The 14,670-nt window shown below is 39.5% G+C and overlaps 1 protein-coding gene across 3 annotated transcripts in view; it reads right to left on the bottom strand.

Annotated features, from left to right (window-relative positions):
* The window catches only part of ZNF235 (zinc finger protein 235), a 57,293-nt gene extending 53,891 nt beyond the window's left edge, over window positions 1-3,402 (bottom strand). Inside the window, exons 1-2 of one of the 3 annotated variants that reach the window (XM_060083971.1) lie at window positions 3,354-3,402; window positions 1,972-2,047 (exon numbers count right to left, since the gene is read on the bottom strand). The gene's annotated coding sequence lies outside the window, so the exon portion shown is untranslated. Of the gene's footprint in view, window positions 1-1,971; window positions 2,048-2,385; window positions 2,443-2,489; window positions 2,512-3,353 lie in introns of those variants that run through there. The other 2 variants (XM_060083972.1, XM_060083970.1) reach the window with 2 other exon arrangements.
* Window positions 3,403-14,670: the final 11,268 nt, after the last annotated feature.

Here is a 14,670-nt window from a genome sequence, read left to right as displayed (position 1 = left end):
ATACGTGCAAAGCATTAGAGTCTCTGCCTGTTAATAAGTGCCCAATAGATGCTAATAATTATCATCATTATGATTAAAGTTACCATATGATACATATAGGAGCCACACATTAGTGCTGGTTTGTTTCTAAAGACATGTGTCTTAGATCATGAAAATATTATCAATAATTATATGTCAACTTTTGAATATTCTGAAAAAGTTGGCAGATGCTCCAAGAAATAAAGCAGCAGTTCTTAAGGGATAGCCTGTGGACTCCTGGGGGTCCCAGAGACCCCTTCAGAGAGTCCGTAGGGTCAAAACTATTTTCCTAATAATACCAAGGCACTGGTTGTCTTTTTTGCTGTCTGTAATCACAATGATGGTACAAAAGAATGTGGTTTAAAATCGCTAGCACCTTGGCATAAATCAAAGCAGTGACACCAAAAATGTGAGCAGTCACTGTGTTCTTTATTGCTTCTCACTCATAGTAAAAACAGTGATAGTTTCACTTAAGAAAGTTCTTGATGAAACAGTAGAAGTTATTAATTTAAAAAAAAAAGTTATTAATTTTACTGCATCTCAGTCCTGGGGTACGTCCTTGTGATAGTCTGCAGTAAAATTTATGCTTACTTACTGCATATGCTTACACTTATGCTTACTGCATATGCTTACACTTATGCTTACTGCAAACAATGGTTGTCCCAAGGAAAGGCAGCTGTGGCCATTCCTGGAGTGACCAGGAATATTAGGCATTTCTTTCTGGAAAACGTCCCTTTTCTTGAAAGAACAACTGACAAACTATGGTTGCTCAGATCTAGGTATCTGGCAGAACTTTTGGAAATGAGCAAAACAAGCCTGTTACTTCAAAGAAAATTACTGGCAGCAAAGTATCAGAATTTTGGAAAACTTGTATCACTGAGAGCTTGACAGCCTCCCAGTGCTTAAAGACTTAAGGTCTTTAGAGACAGGACTTTTCTGATGAGACTGGTGATGGTATTCACAAATATGATTTTTTAAATCTTGTAAAATCAAATGTGTCAATATTTGAAATATCTGTAAAACTCGGCCAATAATATTTTCCAAATGAGCGATGCATCATTTCATAAAACCATTAATGGATAAAAGACTCAAAGTACACAAAATACAAAACAGACCAAAGGGTTGTAATGTAATGTAGTACAAAATGTACTCTGATACGGTTTCAGATTCCACATCGCAATAATCTTAAGAAACTATCACTTGTGGCTCTTGGGTGCAGTATCAAAGGAGAATATTACCTGTAAAGTCTATTAAAATAATCCTTTCTTTTCTAACTATAACTGTGGGAGGCTGGATTTTCTTCATTACTTCAACCAAAACAATATCTCACAACAGACAGCCCAAGAGGATATGAAAATCCAGCTATTTTTCTTATAAAAAGTCAAGAATTAAAGAGATTTGCAAAAATGTAAAACATCGCTACTCTTCTCATTAAATATGTATATGGACATAGTTTTCTCATAAAAGCTAGTTCTGCTATAGGTTTATTTTAAAAAATAGATTGGGCTTCCCTGGTGGCGCAGTGGTTGAGAGTCTGCCTGCCGATGCAGGGGACACGGGTTCGTGCCCCAGTCCAGGAAGATCCCACATGCCGTGGAGCGGCTGGGCCCGTGAGCCATGGCTGCTGAGCCTGCGCGCCCAGAGCCTGTGCTCCGCAGCGGAAGAGGCCACAACAGTGAGAGGCCCACATACCGCAAAAAAAAAAAAAAAAAAAAAAAAAAAAAAAATTAATAAAAATTTTTACAGTAATTTTTTTAAAGTATTACTATTCCTGAACAGTAAATACACTTTTCATAGGGCCACTCTAAATGTAATTTGTATAAAGCCCTTAGACTGGAACTTAACAACTAAGGCTTTATTACTGGCATCACTCACAACCAAATAAATACACAACCTACCTTTTCTCCCATTTATGTGAATATCTTTTACAGAAGAATGCCAAGTCCTACTCACGTGGGGCCCTGGGCCAGGAGCCAAGGGGTTACTCACTCCCTGCACTTCGGTGCAAGTCCTTCTTGTGAAGTCAGGGCTGGGGAAGGAAAGGGGGCTGTGAAATATCACCATTGCCCAAATGAACTACAGAGGACATTCCAAAGCTATTAGGAAGGTACTGCTATCAACCCATTTAACAGATGAGCACACAGAGGCATAGAGAGATTAAATAACTTGCCCAATGTTATACTGCTAGAAAGTGGCTGACAGGTGGGGGAGGCGAGTTCGGGGAGCTGAGCGCGGGAAACACTGCAACCCGGGCCCGCGCCCAACTCCGGGACAGGAGAATCTCCCCAAACTCGAGACGACTTCGCCTAAGTGAACTAAAACTGTCGTCCTTACACCTCAAATATCCGTTTTACCCCTTAAACTCACAACCGGGTTGCTGTTGCTCGAGAGCAACTCGAGGAAGTTCCGAAGGGTGGCGGGACGCGAAACTGACAATCATTACGAGAAAAGATGGTCATAATCTCGCCCACCTGGGCCGGAAGTGCCTGCAACTACCAGGAGCCCTAGATCAACATTTCCCAGAATTCCCCATCACGGCCCTTTGGGAACGGAAATGCCTGGGACTACACGGAGTTCCTGGACTACACTTCCCAGAATGCCCGAGGAGGACAACATCCACAGCCCCGCCCATCGGGGCGGAAGTGCCTGCGAATACTCGGAGCCCCTGAGACGTGTTTCCCAGGATGCCGAGGGGGAGCGCTGTCCACGGTCCTGCCTACCTGGGGCAAAAGCGCTTGCGGTCATTGGGAGCGCCTGGACCACACTTCCTACAGTGCCCTAGAGCAACAATGACTACAGCCTCGGCTTCCTGGGCGGAAATGTGGATTACTACACTGGGTACATAGATTAACCAGAGTCCTGGAGGGGAAAATATTCTATAGACATGTTGTTCTGGAGCCCAAATGTCTCCAAAAGAACCCAGAGCTCCAGTGGACTGAGCGCCACTGGCCTGCTTGCCTGGACAGAAGTTTCTTTTTCTAGATCTGGATCTTCTAGACTAGTTTCCAGAGTGGCTGCATGGTGGTGCTTCCTGCCATGCAGTCCTTTGGTGTTACAAATAATTGGGTTCAGTTTGGATGAATTCTGTGCCGCTGGTTGAGCCCAGTTTTCCCTTTTCTTTTTCTCACTCCCCCCGCTTTCTCATATAACTATACTAATAAGCGGTTGTCAAGGAAATATGTTGTATAGGAGAGAAAAGTGAAGCTTGAAATACGGTAAGAAAATAAAAATCATCATGGAGTGGGAGCGACGTGTGGGTTAAAAATGGAGATCTTGAAAGAGGATTGGCCTGAACTGCACTGAACAATTTAAGGAACACAAGATCTCAGTCTTACCTTGACTGGATTGCCTTCTTTGTTCCATGTGTACCTGGATGCATCTGGAACTCAACGGTGTCAGCTGGGGTGGGCTGTTGATTCTGAAGTACCAAGAAATCACAAAAAGGCAAATGTTCATCAGGTCATAATGCAGAAACATTAAAAACTTCCAGCATTTCCTTGGTTTTAATTCCTCACTTTAAAAGTGAATGAAAGCTGCACTGGCAGGGAACTGGAATAAACACTGCAATATTGAAAGGGGTAAATCCTATATAAAATCTTGAGAATATTTCTTTTTTGAGTTTATCTTCAGATATATCACCTACTACCAACCTGCTCTTTGCACAGTAAATCCAATAAATTAATAACATGCTTTAGTATTCCACAAGCCAGCTGAAACCAGAGAGGCCATGATTTATCCTGTGAGATATGGACTCAAGTCCAGAAAAACTGTAGAACAACAAAAACTACCACCACCAAAACCAAAACCAAACCAAAACAAACAAAAAACCCCACAAAACCGCACACCCAGAAAGGCTGTCCTGTCTACTTTTCTCTTGGATAAGAATGAAATATTCTATTATGAAAACTTTAAAAAACACCAATGGAGAAAAAAGTTAAATGTGCATAAACTCATCTTACAGATTAAACGTTATTGATGTGTTGCCCCACATGCTTCATCTCTTTTTTCTTCCTTTTTTATTACTGAAATAAAGTACAAATCCATGACATCTTGTCATTTCTCCCTAAAATATTTTCATATATTTCTCAAAAACATAAGGACATTTATTTGCATAACCACAATATTATCACACTGAACAAAATTAATAATACCTCAATATTAATTTATTCTATCCTTATTTGAAGCCCCAAATTCTTTCAAAAGTCTTTCACACTTGGTTTTTTTGAATCAATATCAAAACACGTCCATTCATTGCATGACTGTTGCATAAGTCTCATGACTCTCCTGCATCCTCTTGACCTACTGAAGAAATTATATCAGTTGTCACGTAGGATTCCCATATAGTGGATGTCTGACAGCTTCCTGGATCTGTCATTTAACTTTTTCCTCAATTGTTGTTTTATGTGGAGGATTCCAAAGCAATGCACACTGAGAGTAAGAGTGAAAAGGGAAGTAGACTTTCAGCCCAACTCTGAGTCATCTTTATCCCCTGAGAGTGTATTAAGGAAATCCTGGATTGCTGACGGCCTCACAGCTAACTGTCGGAAGAAAATGACATTTTCTGTGGAAGAAAGACATCATCATCCTTGGCTACATATTATCACTACGTTAAAAACTACAACATAGGGACTTCCCTGGTGGTCCAGTGTTAGACTCCGTGCTTCCACTGCAGGGGGCGCCAGTTCGATACCTGGTGGGGAAACTAAGATCCTGCATGCTGCATGGCAAACAAAACAAAACAAAAAAACTACAACACAAATAATGGACAGAGTAAATTTTAACACCAAAACACTACGCTGGAACTACTATAGGATACATCATAGTGATAAAAGATTAAATTATCCAAGAACATAACACAAATATATATCTACATACATGTAATAAATATCCTCAAATATATTTTTTAATCTGGCAAAACTAAAAGGAGAAATACTCTCTGATTACCTAATAAAATACACGCACGTGCGTGCACACGCACACACACACATACAAACAGTAAAAAACAGTAAGTATATGGAAAAATTAACCCAATTGGGAAATTTGATCTAATTATATGTAGAATACACATCTGCTCAGGTACATATAGAATGTTTATAAAATTTGACCATATGCTGACCATAAAGCATAAATAGCAAATTTCAAAACACTTTAATAATATATATTCTCTAGATAAGGTGCAATAAAGCTAGAAATCAGTAATGAAATCCTTACTAGACAATTGTAGCATGTCTATAAATTAAGAAAATCAATCTTAACCATGAATTCTTTTTTCTTTTTAATTTTTGGCTGTGTTGGGTCTTAGTTGCTGCCCACAGGCTTTCTCTAGTTGTGGAGAGCGGGGTCTACTCTTCATTGCAGTGCATGGGCTTCTCACTGCGGTGGCTTCCCTTGTGGAGCATGGGCTCTAGGCATGCAGGCTTCAGTAGCTGTGGCACACAAGCTTAGTGGTTGTGGCTTGCAGGCTCTAGAGCGCAGGCTCAGTAGTTGTGGCACATGGGATTAGTTGCTCTGCAGTGTGTGGGACCTTCCTGGACCAGGGCTTGAACCCATGTCCCCTGCATTGACAGATTCTTAACCACTGTGCCACCAGGGAAGTCCCAGACTAAGCATATTCTACCCTACTCCCCCTCTATTTACAAGCAAAACCCCTACACAAAAAACATAGGGAAACTAATAAAATTCTGAAAAGTGGAAAGAAGATTCAGACTGGCTAGGGACATCAGGACTTGAGGAATAACCTGACGGCGAGTTCCCTGGTGTCTGTTGGTGTGCAAATCCCTTGCAGGACAGAACCCTTTTGACTAAGTCCATTCTCCTTCAGGTAACCACAAAAAGCTGCACTACTTCCCCTCTTCACTCAGCCCTACTGTCCTGGAGACTGTGGGCAGAGCCTCATTTTCCATTCCTGCCCTGCACTAATGAGGGGCTACAGTCCCCTTCCTACGAGGAATTTTGGAGACTGTGAGGTGGAGCCCTGTTGACTATCCTCCACATCATGCACATGCACTGAGTGAAAGTCAGCAAAGAAGCAGCACCTATCACATCCCAACTAGAAAGGGAGAAGGATTTCAGAGAGGATAGAGCTGGAAAAGGGGACTTAAAGTACCTCAGAAAAAAAAAAACTAAAGAAATAAAGAAAATTAAGGGAAAGAAGGGATAGATAAAGCAAATGTGGCAAAAATCTTTATCGTGGTGGAATCTGATGGGAACAGGGGAGTCCACTTTACTACTCTTTTTGAGTGTTGGAAAATTTTACAGCAAAAACTCAAAAAGTAATCAGAGCCCAATTAGTTCAAATTCTTCTATTTTTGTGAAATAAAGCAGCCATCTTAATCTCCCTCACCCTGTTTTTTTTCACTTCTGCAATCAGGATGTGTCCACTTCATGAGAATAGGAACACTGTATTTAGGAAAAATAAAGCAAATCCCAAGTTACCTGGAACTTGGTAACATACCCTATTTTTGAAGAGAAACATAGTTGAGGGAGAAGGAAAAACCCATGACATCACTGTTGCCTGCCCCACCCAGGTTAGTTAGGTAGGGTTTACACAGGTAGGATGAGAACATTTAACTAGCTGGGCCTATTTGGTCTCTCTCACCTGTAAAATTTCTTTACACATCCTTCTTCCCAAGTTTCCCTTTCCTCTTTTCTCACCTTCCAGCCACCTCCCGTCCCTATCCTGGCCTCTTACGTGACTCTCACTTGCTACTGAGGCTGTCGGGTCATGTTCTTTCCCTTTTCTTAATTTCCTGAATGCCATGACATCAGCTAGTCCTAAACAACTTGAACAGGAGGCTACAGAATTGTTTTCTTAGAGACATCTCAGGGAAAATTCCTGTAAACAAACAGTGGTGTCTTTTCTTGCTTTCATTTTCTAGAACTCTACTATTGTTCTGCTAGTTCTGTAGCCTGAGGAGAAGCTTTAAATTAGCTGAAATCTTAAATCTTGGCTTTCAAAAATCTCCACCAAAAATTTGATACTCAGTTGTCTAAACTTTTTTTTAGAAGAGTGACAAACATTTATCAGTAGGACATAAGTAATAATACATAAACATAGTAGAATACTATGTATGCAGCCCTTAAAAGGATGTAGCAGATGGGACTTCCCTGAAAAGGATGTAGCAGATGGGACTTCCCTGGTGGTCCGGTGGTTAAGACCCCATGCTTCCAATGCAGGGGACCTGGGTTTGATCTCTGGTCGGGGAACTAAGAGCCCACATGCTGCACAGTGCAGCCAAAAAACAAAAAAAGAGAAAAGCAGAGGTTTTAAATTTTGATGAAGTCCAACTTATCAAATCTTCTTTTATGGATCATACTAAAAACTCCTTGCTTACTTGAGGTGACAAAGAAAACTGTCCCATGTTTTCTTCAAGAACTTTTATTGTTTAGGATTGACTTTTAGGTTTAAGATCCATTTTGTGTTAATTTTTTTTTTTTTTTTTTTTGGCGGTACGCAGGCCTCTCACTGTTGTGGCCTCTCCCGTTGCGGAGCACAGGCTCCGGACGTGCAGGCTCAGCAGCCATGGCTCACGAGCCCAGCCACTCCACGGCATGTGGGATCTTCCCGGACTGGGGCATGAACCCATGTCCCCTGCATCAGCAGGCGGACTCTCAACCACTGCGCCACCAGGGAAGCCCTAGAGTTAATTTTTATATGGTGTGATGTATAGGTTGAGATTCATCCTTTTGCATATTGATGTTTAATTATTCCTGCACACTTTAATGAAATACTATTTCTCTCACTGAATTGCCTTGGCACGTTTTTCAAAAAACAATTGACCATACATGTGTGTCTATTTCTGGACTCTATCATGTTCTACTGTTCTATGTGTTTATCCTTTTACCAATAACACATTGTCCTGATTTACGGTAACTTTGTAGTAAGTCTTTTTTTTTTAATCATATGTTCTTTCCTTTAATCTACATGTGCAATATTTGATTCATGTTTGTTCATTTATTTATTTATTTATGGCTGCATTGGGTCTTCGTTGTGGTGCGTGGGCTTTCTCTAGTTGTGGTGAGCAGGGGCTACTCTTTGTTGAAGTGGGCGGGCTTCTCGTTGAAATGGCTTCTCTTGTTGTGGGGCAAGGGTACTAGGCACGCATGCTTCAGTAGTTGTAGCACACGGGCTTAGTTGCTCTGCAGCATATAGTATCTTCCTGGACCAGGGCTTAAAACTGTGCCTCCTGCATTGGCAGGTGGATTCTTAATCACTGCGCCACCAGGGAAGTCCTGTAGTAAGTCTTGAGATTAGACATTATGAGTCTTCCAACATTGTTCTTCATTTTTTAATATTTTTAAAGCTATTCGTTTCATTGCTTTTTGTGTAGATTTTAGAAATAGCTTGTCAATTTCTGCAGTAACTCCTGCTGGGATATTGAGTGGGACTATGTTGCACTTATAGATCAACTTAGGATAAATGGCTTAACAATATTGAGTCTTCCATTCCATGGAACAGGTCACATCTCTTTGAGTAGTCTTCTAAATCTTTCATCAGTATGTCATAGTATGCAGCATAGAGATCACACACACTCGCCCCCACCCCACCTACCAACACACACACAAATTATATATTTGGGGCTACTGAACTGGTACTGCTTTTTTCTTTCTTAATCTCAGTTTCCAGTAGTTTAAGACTAACAGTGATTTTGTATATTGACCTTGTTTCCCATGACTTTGCTAAACTCACCATTTCTACTAGCTTTTCTGTTGATTCTTTGGACTTTTCTACATAGAGAATCTTGTCTTCTGCAAATAGTTTTATTTCTTCCTTTCCTATCTGTATATCTTTTCTTTTTCTCACTTCAGTGCACTGGCTATTAGCTCCTGTATGGTGTTGACACGGTGGTGAGAATAGAAATCTTTGACTTGTTTCCAAACTTTGCGTGAAAGTATTCAATCTTTCACCATTAAAAATGTTATCAGTATTTTGTCAACATTCTTTATCAGCTCAAGGAAGGCTCCCTTTGATTCCTAGGTGTTCGTTTTTGTCTGAAGTCATAAATGGATGTTCAATTTTGTCAAATGCTTTTCCTTCATCTATTTCTTCTTTTTTTCTGTGGATACAGTGAATTAGGCAGTTTGATTTTCATATATTGAAACAATCTGCATTTCCAGAATCTATACCACTTTCATGATGCATTATACTTTTTATAAATTTCTGAATGATAATATTTCATTGAGGATTTTTCTGACTTTGTTCATGAAGGATATTAGTCAATAGTTTTCTGTTCTTATAATGTCACTGGTGGATTTTGTTATCAGGGTAATGCTAGCTTTGTAAAATAACTTAGAAAGGTTTCACTTCTATTTTTTTGAAGCATTTTTTGGTAGAATTAGAATCATTTTTCCCTTATGTTTGGCTAGAATTTGCCAGTAAAACCATCTGTCCCTAAATTCTTTGTTCGTTTTTAATCTGTAAAGTCAACTTCTTCAGGAGATACAGGACTATTCAGGTTGTCTACTTCATGTGTATGCATGGGTAATTTGTGTCTTTCAAGGAACTTGCACATTTTGATTAAATTGTCAAATTTATAGGCACAAATTTATAGGCACAAAATTAGGTGTTCCTAATATTCACGGGGACCTCAACACCTAGAAACCATGCAGTGGGTGGACACTCTGGGACGGCTGCTCCAGGTGGGAGGCAACATGTATCACTTGCTCAATATAGTTTAATTACTTTTGGGTCAGAGAACATTGTATAGTTTTACTTCTTTTAAACTTGGCATGGCTTGTTTTATGGCCCAGAATATGATTTATCTTGGTGAATATTCCAAATGCACTTGAAACGAATGTGTACTTGTTCACTGTTGGATGAAGTGTTCTCTAACTGGCAAATAAGTTAAGTTGGGTAGAAGTGTTGTTCAAGCCTTCTCTGTCTTTACTGATGTTGTCATCTTGTTTTTATCAATTACTAAGATAACTACTGAGGTCTCCAACTATACTTGTGGTTTTCTACCAGGTTTTTCTTCATGAATCTTGAAGCTCTGTTGTTAGATGCATACACATTTGGCACTGCACGTCTTCCTGGTATATCCTTGGTAATACTCCTTGTATGAATTCTTTGTTGATATTAATATAGCTAGTCCAGTTTTCTTTTCTTTTTCCTTTCCTTCCTTCCTTCCTTCCTTCCTTCCTTCCTTCCTTCCTCCTTCCCTCCCTTTATTGCTGTGTTGGATCTTCACTGCTGTGCGCAGGCTTTCTCTACTTGCAGCTAGTGGGGGCTACTCTTTGTTGAGGTGTGCAGGCTTCTCACTGAGGTGGCTTCTCTTGTTGCAGAGCACAGGCTCGAAGCATGTGGGCTTCAGTAGTTGTGGCACACAGGTTTAGCTGTTCCACAGCATGTGGGATCTTCCCAGACCAGGGCTCAAACCCGTGTCCCCTGCACTGGCAGGCGGATTCTTAACCACTGTGCCACTAGGGAAGTCCCCTCCAGCTTTCTTTTAACTAATTTTAGCATGGCATACCTTTTTCCATCCTAGTCTTTGTATCTACTTATCTCTTTATATTTAAAAAGGGTTTCTTGTAGAAAACATAAAGCATATAGTTGGGTCTTGCTTTTTAATCCAATCTGACAATCTGTTTTAAGTGGTGTGTTTAGAACATTTACATTTAATGTAATTTTTGATTATTACTGGATTTGAACCTACCATCATGCTAATTGTTTCCTATTTATGCCACGTGTTATTTGTTCAATTTTCCTGTCTGCTTTTGGATTATCTTTTAGAATTCCAACTTATCTCCACTACTGGTCTATTAGTTATATGCCACTTAAATTTTTTAAATGGTTGCTCAAGGGCTTATAATATACATCTATTATTTTTCAGTCTACCTTCTAATAATATGATGCCCATTCACATAGTATATGACAGCTACTTCCAATTTCTCCACCCTGTTTTGTGGTATCATTACATTTTATTTTTATATATGCTATAAACTCACAAAACTTTGCTCCTATTTTTGCTTTAGAAGTTGTATTTTCCAGTGATTAGAAATAAGAAAAATTATTTTATATTTTACTTCCTTTTTAACCATTTTAAAACTTCTTTATTAGATCCAAGTCTGTTTCTGGTATGATACTCTTCCAGCCTATGGAAAATTCCTTTAATACTTCTTGTAGTGCAGATCTGCTGGCAGTATATTCTATTAACTTTTGTTCATATGAAAATGTCTTTATTTTGCATACTTTTTTGGAAGAGTTTTTTCATTGGGCTTGGAATTTTTTGATTCACAGTATTTTGTTTCAGAACATTAAAAATGTTACTCCAATGTCTTCTGGCTTTATTTTTGGCTGTGTTGGGTCTTCATTGCTGCAGGCGGGCTTTCTCTAGTTGTGGTGAGCAGGGGCTACTCTTTGTTGTGGTGCACTGGCTTCTCATTGCGGTGGCTTCTCTTGTTGTGGAACATGGGCTCTAGGCACGCGGGCTTCAGTAGTTGTGGTTCGCAGACTCTAGAGCGCAGGCTCAGTAGTTGTGGCACATGGGCTTAGTTGCTCCACAGCATGTGGGACCTTCCCAGACCAGGGCTCGAACCCAGGTCTCCTGCATTGGCAGGTGGATTCTGCACCACCAGGGAAGCCCCTGATTTTTAGCCCCTGGTTTTTTTCCTTTAAGTTGGGGAGAGAAGAAATCTCTCTCGTTTTCTTTTTTAATTAATTAATTTATTTATTTATTAATTAATTTATTTATTTATGGCTGTGTTGGGTCTTAGTTGCGGCACACGGGATCTTTGGTTGCAGCATGCGGGCTCTTCGTTGTGACACAGGCTTCTCTCCAGTTATGGTGCGCAGGTTTTCTATTCTCTAGTTGTGGTGCACAGGTTCCAGGGTACGTGGGCTCTGTAGTTGTGGCAAGCGGGTTCCAGAGGGCATGGGCTCTGTAGTTTGCAGCATGTAGGCTCTCTAGTTGAGGCACACAAGCTCAGTAGTTGTGGCGCACAGGCTTAGTTGTCCTGCGGCATGTGGGATCTTAGTTTCCTGACCAGTTATTGAACCCGTGTCCCCTGCATGGAAGGTGGATTCTTTACCACTGGACCACCAGGGAAGTCCCTTCTGGCTTACATGGTTTTTGATGGGAAGTCTCCTCTCTTCCTCATCTCTGTTCTTTGTATGTAATGTGGCCTTTTTCTGTCAATATTTCCTGCATTGTTCATTTGCTGCTGTTTGGCAATAACGTGCCTAGTTTTTTGGTTTTTGCGTTTTTTGTTTGTTTTAAAATTCTGCTTGTGTATTCTTGAGTTCTTGGATTCGGTGAAGTCTTTTATTATTTTAAAAATATTCGCAGCCACTATCTCTTGAAATATTTTTCTTCTCATTCTCTCTCTCCTTTCACCCTGGGTTTCCAATTATACCTAAGTTTGACCACAAAAAGTTTCCCCATAGTTCTTGGATACTCTATTCTGTTTTCTTCACACTTTTTGTGTTTCAGGTTGGATGATTTTGATTAGCCTTTATTCAAGTTCTTTGACACTTTTCTCAGCTGTGTTTAGCCTACTTACAAGTCCTTCAAAATCATCCTTTGTGATACATTTTCTTTTCTAGCATTTCCCATTTGATTCTATATTAATTTCCACTGAAATTCTCTCATCTGTTCATGTATATTGCCTGCCCTTTTCAAGAAAGCATTTAACACATCAACCAGTCGTATAAAATTCTCTGGCATTTCCAAAATATAGTCATTTCTAAGTGTGGTTTTATTGATTGGTCTGCTGTCTCTTGGCAGAGGGTTATATTTTTTTTAATATTATAATTTTTTACTGAATGCAAGATACCATGTATCAATCAGCAGAGACTGAAATAAATAGTACTTTTGCCTGGAACTGAGCACACCTGTTCTGCTAGGATGTTAGGGTGGGGTGTTGAATCAGTCTGGTCAGGAGTTAAGTTGAAATTGGATTCTGTTGTTGCAATAGTTATCTTCAGCACACTGCTTCAAAATTTTCTAATGTTACCTTGTGCTTAGGGTGGGGGCTGGAGTGCTGGAGGATTTTCCTCAATGTTCCTTCTCCACCTTCAGCTTTTGGCTATCCCTATGCACCTGTGCCACAGAAGGATTCTCTGTCCATGTTCTTGCCTTTTCCCCAATGTAGCCTGCTATTGCTTGTCACTAGGAGAAAGCTAGCATGTTTATGGGGACCAGGGATGTTCTGTATTGTCTTGGTTTAGTCTTAGTCTTGAGTGGGGATTGGAGAGATCAAACACCTTGTGCATTTTGGGGAGCTAGGACTACGTAACACTAAAAATGAGACAAACTCTCTTCTCTAGGCTGTGAACAATAAAGCAGGTGATACTTTCATTTGTGAGCAAACTGAAGACAAGCGTTCACATAAAAGGACAGAGGTAAGAGACTTAAAGAAAAGCAATATAAAGTCTCCTTGACTGACCCAGACCCAAGTCTTACCTTACCTGCATCTCTTCACTTATATGAACTGAGAAACATTTTTGGTTTAAGCAACTCTGAGCTACATTTTGTTACCTACAACTAAAAGCATCCTAACTGATAAAACCACCATGAGCTCTCATGATCTTCCACTGGAAGTGATCGTAGTAAAGAAATGTATTAGAAGCCCTCAATTTCTGATGATACTGTGAAACTTGAACTAGCACCTTGGAAGCCAGGTTAAGCCAGTGCCTTGGTCACCCCATTCATCCAACGGGCTGAAATCTGACAGAAAAACTATGTGCACCAATTTATACTACTGAATTGTACTAGGACATTTAAGGCTGCATGGGTTTTGAGACCTAAAGAAATTTTATAGAAAGGTAAAGCTGCTAACATCTAATTTTTCTGTATTCTCTAGAGACTTTTTGATGCCATCTAATGAAACAGAGTGATCACATTATGAGTTCTTAACTATAAGGGACAATATCTCAATATATTGCTCTGTTAAAATGTTAACTGTGAATTTTAAAAAATAAAGTACAAGAAAGACTAAGCCAAAATTCTGCTTGCCACAGAAAACCACTGTATACAGGACAGTGAGTAATCTTTCACAGATAATCTATTAAGCATGTATTTGAACATATATGTATACAGACCTAAGATAACTGGATATTATGAAGGTACAATCCACATTTTTACTGAACAAGATGTGTGAGTCTTCTCTGTCATTTTAGATTTCATACTTTCTGTAGCTCCATATTATAGGAACACAGAGATATTTATCTAAACTCTTATTAATTTCCAATTTAAAAAATTACCCTTATGTACACATCCTTTCCGTTAAAACTGCTTTACCTTAAATTATTATTCTATGATTTCCAGATGGGTATGTACACTTTACATTTTGATACATATTGTATGACTCTTCTCTAACAAACTTGTATTTTTCACTCCCTCCAACAAAATGCATTGTTCTTGAAGACAGAGACTAGCAAGTAAAAGGAAATCTTATCCTAATAATCAATACACTTGAAAAAATGTTTAGAAAAATTCAATATTTTTCCTTTCTTTACTAAAAATAGAATTACCATATGATCCACCAATCCCACTCCTGGGCATATATCTGGACAAAACTATAAATCAAAAAGATACATGCACCCCAATATTCATAGCAGCACTATTCACAAAGCCAAGACATGGAAACAACCTAAATGTCCATCAACAGATGAATGGATAAAGATGTGGCACATATATACAATGGAGTACTACT

This window comes from Mesoplodon densirostris, chromosome 19 (genome assembly GCF_025265405.1).
Source record: "Mesoplodon densirostris isolate mMesDen1 chromosome 19, mMesDen1 primary haplotype, whole genome shotgun sequence".
Lineage (NCBI taxonomy): Eukaryota > Metazoa > Chordata > Mammalia > Artiodactyla > Ziphiidae > Mesoplodon > Mesoplodon densirostris.
Note: the sequence above shows the minus strand (reverse complement) of the source record. Positions and strands in the feature narration are given on the sequence as shown.